At 29.2% G+C, this 16,761-nt stretch overlaps 1 protein-coding gene across 1 annotated transcript in view; it reads left to right on the forward strand.

Annotated features, from left to right (window-relative positions):
• The first annotated feature begins 788 nt into the window (after positions 1-788).
• LOC114334708 (facilitated trehalose transporter Tret1) overlaps positions 789-16,761 on the forward strand; it is a 174,628-nt gene continuing 158,655 nt past the window's right edge. The window contains exon 1 of the mRNA XM_028284807.2: positions 789-990. The gene's annotated coding sequence lies outside the window, so the exon portion shown is untranslated. The remainder of the gene's footprint in view (positions 991-16,761) is intronic.

Here is a 16,761-nt window from a genome sequence, read left to right on the forward strand (position 1 = left end):
ATTATTTGATTTATTTTCCAGCAATTTCTGCAAAAAAATTTGAGTCACCTCTCAACGTCCAAATGTACTAATATTTTTACAGATGCGCCCTGGTCTATTATCAGAGTGTCGATTTTCATCTCATCACTAGTTGAAAAGGTTAATTCATCATCGGCCTCTTCGTCAAAATGAATTTCTTTCTTACATTTATTTATATGTTTTATTTGGGCACAATTTTTTGGCTTCCTTGCGGTAAAGTAATCTGAAAGAGACATATTATTCTTTAATGACAGAACCCAGATCCATAATTTTTATATACTAATATTTTTTATACCGCCCTCTCATAATGTGAGGCAAGTGCCTATATTGCCTAATGGATAAAGCTGCCCTGGCGTACGGAATAAAATAGTGGCTGAACTTGTATTGGAATCCGATAGTATATATATATTATAACAATATTAAAACCAGTGTAAAAAGGTTAAAACCGGAGGTGCTTCAAAAAATACAGAATAAGAACATAAGGACACATTTTTAAGAAAGCCAAATTTATCAAAAAACTATAGATTTTATGTTTGCTGTACATAATAATTGAAGTTTAAATACCCTACTAAATAAAAAACTAGTTATAAAGTAGAATTTGTAAAGTCATGATTTGCGAATGTTTTCGCAGGTACGCATGCATAATATTAAGATATAAGCCCATCCGAAGTACTCAAGTAAACTACCACTCCACTAACCAATTGATCGCGACCGCCTATTTGATTAATTTCATTATCATTTTAATTTGAGTTGTAGTAGGGGAAGCCGTGCAGCGAAAATCTTAAGTTTATATATTTATCAAGCATGGCTGGGAGATTTGTCACACTCGATTGTTTATACCGGCGTTTGTGTTATGTGAAGTGCAACTTAGAAATTTGAATTTTTTTTCAAATTTTTGGGAAATTTTTCGTGATTCGTACCAAAGTTTTGATACCAGTATTTTATATTTTGTTTATTTGTTATCTATATAAGGTGAGTTTTTAAATAGTTTTTATAATGTGAATTAGTGCCTTTTTTTAGACTTAAAATATTTTGTAAATAATGAATCACGGTAAATAACGTAATTATTTTTTGTTTAAATCCCCACCTTCGCTTTATCTTTTTTTAGAAAAATATTTTGCAAACGGGGCGGTTTTACTTCGTTTTTGTTCAACTTCACTATTTACTGTTTTTAATTAATTTTTTCAAATACCTATCGATATGGTTGCTCCTAAATACCCATTACCCCTTACCCTTATTCTGCATTAATTGCTTTTATTTATTTATTAAGCCATTATAGTTTATTTTTTATTGATACTACATAGTAGTTTGAATTTTCTCTGTGTGTCATATTTATTGTGTCTAAATTTAGTATCTGGTGCTTTCTGCTCATCTGTAAGTGGTACTCAGAAACTTTATTTTATTTTTCCACATTTTTGGGACATTTTTCATGATTCGTGAAAACTATCGATATGTTTTATCTTAAATATCCACCTCTTACCCTTGGTTTGGTCCCCGTTTACTTATTCACTTTCTTTCGTAAAAACAATTAGTAAAGCTTATCCTAATTTTTAACATAGTCTTTTTAGTGTACTATACTAATTTACGTCATATAAGCAGTGAATAATTATATAATATTTTGAATCTACCTAATAATATTTCCAAATTTAACTAAACTTAACATTACCTAAACTTCTTAGTAAAAATTTAAAGCTACTTTATTAATTCCTATTTCAGTCTTTCGATTAATTACTATTCGCCCCTTTCTCATCTTATAATACAATACCTAATAATAAAAATTAATGTCTCTGCCAGAATAAATATTAATAAATATCTCTTATCATATAAAGTTAAGAAAATTTTTATTACGTGTCTTTTTTTTTCTAATACTAACTAACAATTACTGTAAGAGATTTTCTCTTCATATTCAAATACTTCCATTATATCTTGAGAAAAATCCTGAATTTATTATCTACATTTAAAATTTTTAAGTTATTTATAATTTATGTTACTTTAGTTTGAGATTTCAAAAAAAATTTACAAGCCTAATTCTTAGATTTATTTGAATGATTAGCTACTTATTTGATTAGTATCTTCTTAATTTTGCTTGTTTTCTTACAATTTTTAGGTATCTTCTTTCATTTTTCACACATATTTAAAAAAAAATATTTTTATTTGGTTTGATTTTCTTGATAATTTTGGTCATATTTGAATATAGTTATGTCTAAATCCATATTTATTTTGTCTACATCCACTCTATGGTGCTTTTACGCTCATATGTTATGTGAAGTGCAACTTAGAAATTTGAATTTTTTTTCAAATTTTTGGGAAATTTTTCGTGATTCGTACAAAGTTCTGATACCAGTATTTTATATTTGTTTATTTTTTATCTGTACAAGGCGAGTTTTTGAATGTTTTTTTTAATGTGAATTAGTATCCTTTTATTTTTAAACTTAAAAAATATTTTGTAAATAACGGATTCATGAGGTGATTATTTATTGTCAAAATACTAACCTTTGCTTTATTTTTTTACAAAAATATTTTAGAGACGGTTCAGTTTTACTTCGTTTTTGTTCAACTTCACTTTTTACTGTTTTTACTTAATTTTTTCAAATACCTATCGATAAGGTTTTTCCTAAATACCCCCTCTTACATTTACTCTACATTAAGGTGATACAGTAGCGATCAACAGGTGGCAACAAACGCGGTCCAATATTGCGAAAGTTCTGCGAACTTTCAAAGGTGAGACAACAGTGCATCGGTAATTCGACACTGACAGTGACGTTTTATACTATTAAAAACAATAATTTTTATACACATAGGCGCGAAATGTTGCCAAGTCAGTGACGTTCGATTTCTTGTTATAAAAAAATCGATTTTTAGTAGTTCCAAGATTACACAAAATCTAGGCATGGATTAAAAAAATTTATTTGAAGAAAGTGTATTTTTTTGTCTTTCTTAATGGCGGTACAGGCTCCTTTTTCAATATTTTATTTAATTGTAGAGTAATTTCCGCATACTAACATATTTCTGAAATTGGGCTCTGTACCGCCATTCTTTATTATATTACGAATATGTGTGCCAAATATATCGACAAAATATTCAAAATTAGAGCCGCAATCTTGGAAGGCGTTTGTTGCTACCTGTTGATCGCTACTGTTTCCTCTTAAGTGCTTTTATTTATTTATTAAGCCATTATAATTTTTTTTATTGATACCGCATAGTAGTCTAAATTTTCTATTTGGTTAATTTTTATTGATGATTCAGGTCATCTAAATTCTTATTTCTTGTGTCTAAATCCAGTCTCTGGTGCTTTTCTGCTCATGTGTAAGTGTAACTCAGAAATTGGATTTTTTTTTCAAATTTTTTTAAATTTCGCGTGACTCTTACCAAAATTTTGATATCAACATTTTATATTTTATTTATATGTTATCTATAGAAAGTGAGTTTTCTAATTTTTTTAATGTATATTAGAATCTTCAAAACCCTTTTATTTAGACTAAAAATATTTTGTAAATAACGGATTCAGGAGATGGTTCGTTGTTTACATCCTAACGTTTCTCTAATTTTTTGTTACAAAATATATATTTTGAAAACTGGGCTGTTTTATTCGTTTTTTTAATTCACTTTTTACTGTTTTATTTAGTTTTCTCAAAAATCCATTGATATTTATTCTCCTAAATACCCACTTTTTACCCTTATGAATGACACTGCATTAACAATTTTTTCTTTTTTCTTAAGCCATTATGTTTATTTTTTATTTATACCTAGTGTATAGTAGTCTAACTTGTGTTATTTTGTTTGTTCTCTTGATTATTTTGGTCATATTTTAATACAATTATATCTAAATCCACAATAAATAATATTTATTGTGTCTATTAAATACAGTATCTGGTTTGTTTCTGCTCATGTGTTCTTTGAAGTGCAACTTATAGCCATTTGATTTTTTCTCAAATTTTTGAGGAACTTTTCGTGACTCTTACTAAAGTTGTGATACCAGTATTTTATATTTTATTTGTTAATTCTGTTAATGTGAATTAGTGTCAATGCCCTTTTATTTAGTTATATTTATTATCAATATAAAAACGAAGTTTATCTTTGAGCGAGAATATTATTTGATAAATATTGTTTTTATGTAAACTGAGCAAGCCAATTTTGATTATACAGGGTGAATCTCTAACTTGGAATAAATTCAATAGTTCAAATACTAATTATTTTTTTTAAAATGCTCAAATACGACATATGTTTTAATAGTATTTTAAATTGAAATTTTTTACATACAATAATAATGTATACAGGGTGTCCCAATTTAGATATATATGACGTCATCGTTGATTTTCGTAAATGGCAACACTGTCATTTTAATAGATTTTTTTGAAAGGGTGTGCAAAGATATACGTAACTGCAAAATATCAAATTTTTGTTCCCTGCCATTTACAAGATATTAAAAAATAACAAATTATGTCTGTAATTTGGAATAAATTCAATAGTTCAAATACCAATTGTTTTTCATTTGAAAAATGCTGTCAATTAGTATTTTAAATCGAAATTTTTTATATACAATAATAATGTATACAGAGTGTTCCAATTTAGAGATATGACGTCATCGTTCATTTTCTTAAATGGCAACACTATCATTTTGATAGCTACTTTGATAGGGTGTGTAAAGCTATATATAACTGCAAAATATCAAATTTGTATTCCCTACCATTTATAAGATAATAAAAAATAACAAAGTTATGAAAAACAGGTAATCAAATAATTGAATGTAATTATATTTTTAATTGAATTTAAGGATATTTTATTGAATTTAAGGAAATTTTAAGATATTGTCTAATAGCCAATGGTCAAAATTATGAGCATTTGCTTAAATTAAATAATTAAATTCAGTTATTTGATTACTTGTTTTTCATAACTTAATTATTTTTAATTATCTTGTAAATGGTAGGGAATAAAAATTTGATATGTTGCAGTTATGTATAACTTTACACACCCTATCAAAATAGCTGTCAAAATGACAGTGTTGTCATTTAAGAAAATGAACGGTGATGTCATATCTCTAAATTGGGCACTCTGTAGGTATACATTATTATTTTATGTAAAAAAATTCGATTTGAAATATCGAAATATTTGAAATATTAATCGACAGGTCTAAGCATTTTTCAAAAGAACAATTCGTATTTGAACTGTTGAATTTATTCCAAATCACAGACTAAATCTGTATGTAAGAAATAGACATATTTTTGTGTAAATCTTAATCTTTGCTGCATTTATTTATTTACAAAACATTTTGAAAACTGGACAGCTTTATTTCATTTAACTTTTTACTGTTTTTACTTAATTTTCTCAAAATCCCATCCATTATTTTTTCTCCTGAATACCTACGTGTTTCTACTTCCTTTCTAAGTCATTATAATTTATTTTTTATTTTTCCTGCATAACAGTCTGAATTTTGTTATTTAGTTTAGTTAATTCTTGTTGATTCTCTCATATAATAATTGTATTTAGATCGACATTTTTATTGTGTTTAAATCCAGTCTTTGTTGCCTTTCCCGCTCATCTGCATCTCAATTGTGACCTAGAAACAATACTTTAATAGTCAAACATTATTTTCAGTTGTATTGTTCATTTCTCTACTAACTTATATTGTATTAAAAAAATATTAACTATAAATTAATAGATATAACAATAGTTATTTATGAAATACATAGTTCTTGAAGTATGCTTTTTGCGAATGCACGCGATGTTTAGAGCACGAGCGACAGCGTAGCGAGTTCTATATATCGCGTAAGTTCGCAAAAAGTACTTCACGCTCAGTTTCATACAATATTTTATCTACGATAAACAAATAAAAAAACTGTAACTCTTCGTCACTGGAATTCATTTCTATTCTACAATTTTTAGAACTTTGACATTTAAAAATTATAATTTCTTTCTAACCACAAAACTGTCAAAACTTTCGTCGTAATTTATTGCTGACAATGTCATCGCCATGACACCGCGAAAGTTAAGGATATTTGATTATATGGAAGTGTGTCAAAAACAGTGCGAAAAAGTAAATCCCATTTAAAATACATTGTTACTTCAATCACACTTAAATCCTTCACGCACTGATATCTATAATGACAGTTTTCACAAACTAAAAACTTATACATAATATGACATATATTATGTCATATTATGTATAAGTTTTTAGTTTGTGAAAACTGTCATTATAGATAGCAGTGCGTGAAGGATTTAATGTGTGCGTGAAGTAACAGTGTATTTTAAATGGGATTTACTTTTTCGCACTCTTTTTAACTTTTTCGTTGTCATGGTGACAATCCTTAACTTTCGCGTTCTCATGGTGATGACAATATGAGCAATGAATTACAACAAAAGTTTTGACAGTTTTGTGGTTTGACAGTAGTTAGAATTTTTAAATGTATATATATCCGGGGTGTCATATCGGCTGACGCCGCATCCCCACACCTAACCGCCATCTATTTCTATCCTGGGCATCTTCCTCTTCCAAATCTCGGTGTTCCATGGCCTTCCTTATCGTGTCATTTTTAAATGTCAAAGTTCTAAAAATTGTAGAATAGAAATGATTCCAGTGACGAAGAATTACAACTTTTTTATTTGTTTATCTTAGATAAGATATTGTTTGAAACTGTGCGTGAAGCACTTTTTGCGAACTTACGCGATGTATAGCACTCGCTCCGTTGTCGTTCGTGCTCTAAAAATCGCGTGCGTTCGAAAAAAGCATACTTCACGAACTGTTTCATAAATAACTATTTTGAACATTTTAAACTTTTGATGGATTTTCTACTTTATTATGTAAAACTTATGGTGGTATGATTGAAAATTACGAAGCAAGTGGTAATTACCATTTGGAAAGTACAACACTGCAAAGATGTGTTAAGTGGTAATAAATATAATAATAAATAATCAAATAAAAAAAATTTTTTAAATAAGAAAATGTTTAATTGTTTAACACAACTTTATAAGTTTACAAAGTTCTTAAGTTTAGAAAATATGATTTTTTTACTAATAAATAAAATATAAATAGTAATATAATTAAAGTATTTCTATTACGACTGGAAAACAACTAAAAACTTTTCAAGCAAATAAGAAAAACTAGTCTATACATAACAATACGTTTTCCTTTTACAAAAAATTAAAATACCAATCTCAGTCCGCCTGCAAAACTAGCATAAACGCCCTTCAGTTTTTTTTAAATTACTTTATTTTGTATGACAACAGCAGAAAAAAAAGCTCATTTTGGCGCCCCCGAAGAGGACCCCCTTGCCTGCAGTGCATCCCTTGCAGTCCCGTTATCGCCGGCCCTGATCAAATCTTACTTTATGCTTACAATTTATTTTTGTTGAATCTGTGATGTATATTCTTTGGCGGTTGCATTTGTAGCAAATTTAAACACTGTGGCTATATATTATATATTCTTATTATCAAAGCAAATCAATTCAATTTCATTGATTTTCACAATAATACGTTCTAATTTGTCGACATTTTTAATTTTGAATCGTATAAATTTAATCCTCGCCTTGATGTTAGCTGATTACCTGTTTGTTACTGAATTAAATATTATGTACAGCGAGCCATCTTATATATAGAATATGCACCAAAGTTTTAAATATTGGGGAAATCTTCAATAAAAACCTCAATGTGTAACAAATGTACGACCTAACATTTTTGTGTGTTTATTTACTTCTTCAGGCTGAAAGAAGGAAAAATATTAATTAACCATAATATTTAGTACTATATGAAATGTTATTTTCATTACCAATAAGCTGAAATATAAATAAAGAATAAAACTCATAAAATTTTGAATCGTTTAAAAGTTTAAAAGATTAACAGTGCTTTTACATTATATGTACATCAAAGTAATAATGGAATATATCTGGAGAGGAGAATTCAAAACACAACGACTATACCAGCGTTTCCCAAACTTATTTTTCCGTGGCCCGGTTATTTTTGTGCTTATCCTTCGTGACCCACTAATTTTTTTGCATATCCTGGTGTGTGTACGTGTACCTACATGAAAACATATTTAAATATTTATTATAGTTTTATATATTTTAATAAAGAATCATTAGCTCAAACAAAAATGTGATAAAACAAAATAAAAATCAAATACTTTATTAATGAGAAACATGCAGATTTTTCTGGTTAACTAAAAACTTCACATTTGGAAGAAAATATGTTAGTTTTATTTGGTTTTCGAGGACAATGGTTTTCGAGGAAAATCAGTGTTGAAAACCCTGCCTCACACTTATAGGTCGTAACAAAAGGAATTTAAACCTTTATCGTTTTTAAAAATATATATATTTTATAAAGACAGCCAACAGTGGTATTTTGTCAAATTTGTCTGTGAGTGCCCTATCACAAGATAGTCCATTACTGGGATTATACGTCCATTGTAAATTGATTCCTTATCCATGCTTTGTTGCTGTGGATGGGGGGGGGGGGGAATATTACTCCAGATTTGCCTCCAGTCCTAGCAGGTTTCCTTGAAAGCCGCTGGAATCTCATCCGGGAATGAATTCGCGTTATACTCTTTTTGTAGTTCTGTTAGCTTTGTAAAATATTTGTAATTTCCTGCTTTCCGAGCGGCAAATCCACAAATAATTTTTTTTTGTTGTACCTTCCAGCTTCTCTTGTACTTTAAATACAGTTACATTGCTACCTTGTAATATCATATTTAAATTGTTCAATAAGTCAAAAATATCACAAAGATAGGCCACCTTGATTAACCAATTGAAATTGTGAAAACTGTTTTTAAATTGAAATATTGCATCCCTAGCCGTTGGTGGATATTGTTGTAAGAACATTGAAATCTCTTTCTTGAATTCAATAAGTATTTTTAAAACATTTCCTTTTGATAGCCAACGCACTTCGCAGTGTAACATAAGATGTTCATGTTCACTCCCCATTTCTTTGCACAATACAAAGAATACTTTCGAGTTCAGTCGGCCAGATTTTATGAAGTTTATAAATTTTACACAGTATTGCATAGATTCGGTTAAAAACAGTGGCATTTTTTGACAGCTAATGCCTCTCTGTGGATGCTACATCGCACCCAAACACATTCTGGTGCTACGGCTTTGATACTCTGAAAAGCCTGGCGTCAGTCAGAGAGCGGCCTTAAAAAGCAAGTTGTGAAACGACGAGGCGACCCGGCATTTTGCTTTCGTGGCCCGCTACCGGGTCGCGACCCACCATTTGGGAAACGCTGGACTATACGATTTTGTCGACTGGTATTCAGAAGACACATTTATTGCAAAGAACAATACCTTTTTGTAAAAAAAAGAGTGTGTGTACTTTGTACGCACGTAAGAAGTTATACTTCTATTTTTATGATTTCAACGAAACAAATATATTTGAAACATTATAATTGTATTTCTATTTAGATATTAAACTAATTTTAATGCCTACAATAATACCAAAAATTCAAAATAACGTTAATACATAATTTTTTATGAACTGGGGCGTCCCCCAAATTGCTTTCCACGTAAGGAATCGTATAAACTCTAAAAAATGTCGTTTTTCGACAAAAAAATTATAATTTTTTCATGGGCTACAGAATTTCGAGTTTCTGCTGTATTTTCGTCAAATTAAAATCATTAAAAATGGTAAATTCTCGAAATATAATATTAATCCGTCATTTTTTGACGAACTGGAGCATCTCAGCAATTGTCTTTCCCTTAAGGAATCGTAGAAAATCTAAAAAAAACGTCAGATTTTCTACATAATTTTAATAGAAGTACATATTTATAACTTCTAACGTGCGTACAAGTCTTTTGTCTCTGTTCTTAATGAGCAAAAGTCAACTTTTAAAACACAACTTATAATAATACCATAACCATTATAACAAAAATGACAACACATTCTTTCACCACAGCCACTATATTGGATAATTTTTGACATGTCATTGAAATACCCAATCAGAACAGACGTAATATCTGCTCGTAGCACCAACAATTTTTGATGAATTCGCGCACATTCACATTCACTTTCAATTGCGCCCAAAGAAATATGACTTCAAAAATAATAAAAAAAAAATCTTGCACCAATAATAAATAAAAATGTGGTAAATCTTTGGACGATGATCATGAAATAAACATGTGATAGAGAAAGGAGAACATAGTCATAGCAATAAAAAAAGACTAAGTTTTCAATCCAATGGCATATAAAACAACATAATGTTATTCTACATCCCACCAGATTGAAAACAATGGGAACCTTCTCTGGTGACACCTCCTAGGCTTCTACAATTTGCAAGCCATAACGGATGCCGAGACTAAGGAAGATGAGGGAATTTTACAATTTATAATTGAATGATATTAAATAATTGAATAAATTGAATATAATAAAAATGAAAAAAAGCAATAGCAAAGCAAAAGCATTGAAAATGGTTATTCATTTTTTAATAAAAAAAAGATTAAAACCAATGGACAAAAAAATAAAGATAAGAAAGGGCTGGCCTATTAATCAATATATATTTCTTTTTAATTAAAAACAGCTAGAATTAAAGTGAAATATTTAATTTTCTTAATATAATTTCTCATGGCTATATAAAATAATAAGAATAAGAAGTATGAATAACTTAACTAATACCAACTCCTCTAAATTTTTAAGGCATATGAAGAACTCTAAAAGAATTTAAAACTAAGATCCATAAATTAGAACATTCCTCGAATTAAAAATAAACAAGGAAACTAGATATAGTATATATATATATATATATATATATATATATATATATATATATATATATATATATATATATATATATATATATATATATATATTATAGATTGTACATATTCATTACAGGATATAATCAAAAACCAATTAGTATGACAAATATTAGATAACAACCAATAATTTCGAATATCAATACTATTAAATTGATACTTAACATAATAATGAGGGAAATTGACTATTGGTAAGATGAAAAAGATTTAAAAAGAGAAAAGAAAAAATATATATAAAATAAAGGAGAAATAGAATACCAACCGTATAATGATATTCAATTCTATTTGGTTTCTTAATTTTGCAAAGACTAAGGGAAAATATAGAAGAAAATATTTAAAGGTTTCTTGCAAATTAGAGAAATTAGCAATAATATTAAAATATAATTTTTGAAAATTTGTCAAAACAGAATGTATCGAAAATAATTTTTAACATTTAGGTACTTATTTTTTATGTTTATCAGATGAAATGTCATTAATTTCGGGTCCAACTTCTTAATTTACTAACGACCCTATTTATTAAATATTAATTAAAATTTTTTTCTAAATTATCCTGGTTCTTATAATTATGTGGTATATGTACTTTTAAATAACACTTTGATCCATGTGACTCTTTTTTACATTTTTTACTGATGTTTATTTTTTATTAACTAACATAATTTATTGACTTGCATTACTAATTATAGTTTTTATTGTTATCAAGTTCTTTTAAGCACCCTCAGAATATTATATCACTTTTACTTCATTTTAATTTTGTAATTAATTTTAATTATAATTCACATGCTTTATTGGCTAACATTATTTATTGAATTACCTAATTTATTGTCTTACATAGTTGATTATAGTTTTTATTTTGATCTCAGATTGTTTTAACATTATTACACTTTTATTTTGTTTTAATTTTGTAATTGTAACTGTAATTGTCATTTTCGATATTTCTAAACATGTTTTATTGTTTTTTTTTTCTTTTATTATATTCTACGCAAAACATTCTGGACCCGTTTCTGTGAAATTCCTTTTTTTATGATTTGGCTACTTTTCTGTTCTAAATCTGAAATATTTATTCTTTATGCCGAGTTGACATTTGGCCCCCCACTTTTTGCTTGAATAACAATATCATTAACCTCTTTTTATTTCATTGTTTAAGAACATTATGTATTTTACATGTATATTTGTATTTTTTATTAATTTTTATATAATATTGTCCTCGGATTATTGTTCTGAATTAATTTTACATTACTTAATTCTGGTATGGTAATTTTTAAATTGTTTTACATATGTAATTAATATTCATTTGCATTTCCTATAGTACATATTGTAACAGGAATGATATATAATGTTAAGTGATTTGCAATTATAAATAAGCACCTTTCCTATGCCAATCGTAAATCCATAGAGATTTCCTGCCTACTTTAATTGAAACAAATACTTACGCCTTGATCAATATAGGTATACTTATTGTCTGCATTGAAAGGTCAATATCAAGGTAAGAAGTTGTTAATCTGAGAATGTGTTAAATTGATATTTTATTTTAAGTTTCTCATTTTATTTATACAGTGAGCACGTAAAGGTTGGAATTAATTCATTTTCTCGAGGATGGATGATTTTGGAAAAAATCCCGAAACACGTCAATTTTTATTTTCAAATTACGACTTTTTGGCATATATATCATACTAGTGACGTCACTTATCTGGGCGTTATGACGCTATCGATGTTTTTTTTATATGAGAATAGGGGTCGTGTGATAGCTCATTTGAAAGGTAATTCAATTCGCTATTCAGTAGTATAAACATTAACATAATTGAAAAAAGACTAAGTTTTCACTCTAATGGCATATAAAACAACATAATGCTATTCTACATACCACCAGAATGAAAACAATGGGAACCTTCTCTGGTTACACCTCCGAGGCTTCTACAATTTGCAAGCCATACGAATGCTGAGACTAAGGAGGATGAGGGAATTCTACAATTTACAATTCACGTCCCATCTGCTCAGCGCGGTAAAGTTCCAACGAGAATGGTTCCCTTCATACTCCACACAGAGTAAATGAAAATCAAAAATGAATAACCACTTTCAATTTCGTTGCAAAAAGAAAACACAGCCGAACCATATTCTAGTCCAATCAGAGAGTGCTGCCAGCACCCCTACCGGTTTCGAAACTTATTAGTCTCTCATCAGGAGGCACATATGCTGCTCTCCCCGATCCAACCAAAACAAACCCCAGCGTGCAGTCCCGGATTGCAACGAACGAAATGGCATAGATGCCCTAGCGACAATTGCTAGCAAAAAGACTAAGTTTTCACTCTAATGGCATATAAAACAACATACCACCAGAATGAAAACAATGGGAACCTTCTCTGGTTACACCTCGGAGGCTTCTACAATTTGCAAGCCATACGGATGCTGAGACTAAGGAAGATGAGGGAATTCTACAATTTACAATTCACGTCCCATCTGCTCAGCGCGGTAAAGTTCCAACGAGAATGGTTCCCTTCATACTCCACACAGAGTAAATGAAAATCAAAAATGAATAATCACTTTCAATTTCATATTGTTTTCATTCTGGTGGTATGTAGAATAGCATTATGTTGTTTTATATGCCATTAGAGTGAAAACTTAGTCTTTTTGCTAGCAGTTGCCGCTAGGGCATCTATGCCATTTCGTTCGTTGCAATCCGGGACTGCACGCTGGGGTTTGTTTTGGTTGGATCGGGGAGAGCAGCATATGTGCCTCCTGATGAGAGACTAATAAGTTTCGAAACCGGTAGGGGTGCTTGCAGCACTCTCTGATTGGACTAGAATATGGTTCGGCTGTGTTTTCTTTTTGCAACGAAATTGAAAGTGGTTATTCATTTTTGATTAACATAATTATTTATACAGGGTGTCAACAAAATTTTTTTTGAATTAAATGTATTGACATAAAAAGGAGAATGTATGTAATTTATTTAAAACAGAGAAAAATGTTTATTTAAAAAATAATTATCGCTTTTCGCTTAAATTAAATGTTCAAACTATCAAGAGGCAGGTGGGTGGCTCCATTATTATTGAATTTAAGCAAAAATACAATATTTATTTATTAATAAAAATTTTTTCTGTTTTTCTGAGAGCAGTAAAATGTATTTTGAATTAAATAAATTACATATATTCTTCTTTTTATGTCAATAAATTTAGTTCAAAAATTTTTTTTGGACCCCCTGTATAAATAAATATGTTAATGTTTATACTAATGACATAATTGAATTACCTCTCAAATGAGCTATCACACGACCCCTATTCTCATTTAAAAAAATCATCGATGACGTCGTCACGCCCAGATGGGTGAAGTCACTAGTAGGATATATATTATGCCAAAAAGTCGTAATTTAAAAATATAAATTGACCTGTTTCGGGATTTTTTTCTAAATCGTCCATTCTCGAGAAAATGAATTTATTTCAACCTTTACGTGCTCACTGTATATGCAATTTATAAGGCACGCAGATGACAAATAAAGGAGACGAAAGGGTCTCTAAAATTTGCAGTCACATTTCGTCTATTCGTCTAGAAAAATTCCAACCAAAGTTGATTTTGTACTTATAGTTAAAATACGAGTAAAATGAAAAATAAAAACAGCTTATGTTTCATTTTGGTTCGGAGATAATCCACCATCCCCATATGTCCGTTTCGGTCTCGAAATGTGACTGAATATTGTAGAATCGTAGACTCACTTTCGTCTTCTTTACTCGTCATCTCCTTGTATTTTAAATTGTAAAGGGCAGATATTAAGGATGTTACCAGAAAGTGGTCAAGGAGAAGTTTCAGATTTGTTGTTTAGATCTGATCTTCTCATTTCTCTTTAATAAAAATATTGCTACTGAGAATTATTTCATATTTCTCCTTAAATAGACAGCTTGGTTTCGTTGGTTTCGTCTGGATTTAGAGGTATTCATGTAGCTTCACTGAAGAGCAGGGGCGACCCGTCGCGGTAGGCAAGGTAGGCGCCGCCTAACCTCTTCAAATGTACAATACAATACAATAATAAATTATTTATTAATATAAATTACTTATTTCAAAATTGTAATTTATAAATTTTGACACAATACGTAAGTATCTAAAATAAAAAGCTACTTTTTAATTTCTCTTCGAAGTTGTAATTATTGTACGCTCCTCGTAGTAGTGCTACTGACTTCTATTAATTATTATGGCACTACCCTATACAGGGTGAGGCAAATAAAGGGCCTATTAGAAATATCTCGAGAACTAAAGGCAACAGAATCATGAAAATTTGAATAAAGGGGTTTTGAAGAGTCATCTATTTAATGAAAATATTTTCATCTATTTGCTACTTCCGGTTATACCGGAAGTTGCTTATAAATTCGTTTTTTTAAATGGGACACCCTGCATATTTTTACATTTTTGGATTCTCTTCGATGTTTTCTTTCTTAAAATATGAGGTTTTTTAATGTTATATAGGGTATTTTAAAAGATACCTAATTACGTTTTTTTATTAATTTCGTAGCAATATTCACACCTTGCAGAATTGTAGTAATTTGACCTCTAAAACTCTACTTACGTTCAAATGACTTTTAATATAGTCTACTATTGTAAAGGATAATAGTACAGCTAAATTTTTAATTTTAGTATACAGGGTTTTAACTATTTAGAATGGGAAATAAGCCACAATATTATTAAAAAATGATTTTTATTAACGTTTCGACGCCCAAATCGGGTGCCGTTGTCAAAATACAAAATACTATTAATATAAACAAAAATGTTGTTGCTTAGTAAAAAAATTCTTCTAATAATTTATTTAATTTGACTCATTTATATCGGCAATTCAGATACATATGATAAATTTTAAAGTAGAAGACTTTAAAATGATATTGCCAATATTTATGAGTTGCGTTCCTGGGACGACTTTACTGAAAGATAGTTCATTCGATTACATGAAATCAACCCCAACTCAAGAATATCCGTCACAAAAAAATCATAGCATGTGATCTGCCTTTAAAAAGACAACCACATGCAACGGTGACATTAAAATTCTCGCGTTAGAGATCTCATAGTAAAAAAAAATTGTTGGTCAAAACTTGGAATGAGTATTTTCTGAGTTTTCTTAAATGGCACACCCTGTATTTTAGTATTGTAATGAAATGATATTATATGATACTTTTTTATTTTTTAAGCATTCCCTATACCTAACTTCTTTAATTTGTGCTTAATTGTTAATCGCACCAACAATCTTAACTACGTAGGTATTTTGATAGCTAAACCATTATTGATAATTTTAAGGATCAGTCTGGATTAATATGTATTTATTTCTGAAAAATTATTTGTGATTGAATTTTTTCACGGCCAACCTAATAAAATTTTACGTATTTTTTGTTGCAATAATTAATGTTTAGCTTGAATCACCAATAACTCACAAATTAAAGCAATTAGTATAGAGAATACTTTCAAATGTGTTCACAAGGGTGTTCCATTTAAAAAACTCAGAAAATATTCATTCCGAATTTCGACTAACCCTGTATACTAAAATTTCAAAATTAGCTATACTAATGATTCTTAACAATAGTAGACTATATTATAAATCACTTGAACGTAAGCAGAGTTTTTAATGTCAAACTATTACAATTCTACAGGGTGTGAATGTTGCTACGAAATTAATAAAAAAACGTAAATATCTTTTAAAATACCCTGCATAATATTACAAAACCTCATATTTTAAGAAAGAAGGTATTGAGAAGAATCCAAAAATGTAAAAATATAGAGGGTGTCCCATTAAAAAAAACGAAGCTATAAGCAACTTCCGGTATAACCGGAAGTTGCAAAGAGATGAAAATATTTTGATTTAATAGATCATCCTTCAAAACCCCTTCAGTCCAATTTTCATGATTCAGTTGCCTTTAGTTCTCGAGATATTTCTAATGGGCCAGTTATCTGCCTCACCCTATAAAGTCAGGCAATTTTCAAATCCGCCTAAAGAACAGAACATAATGATATGCGTCTCTCATTCTTTACGTTAAGCACA

This window comes from Diabrotica virgifera, chromosome 7 (genome assembly GCF_917563875.1).
Source record: "Diabrotica virgifera virgifera chromosome 7, PGI_DIABVI_V3a".
NCBI lineage: Eukaryota > Metazoa > Arthropoda > Insecta > Coleoptera > Chrysomelidae > Diabrotica > Diabrotica virgifera.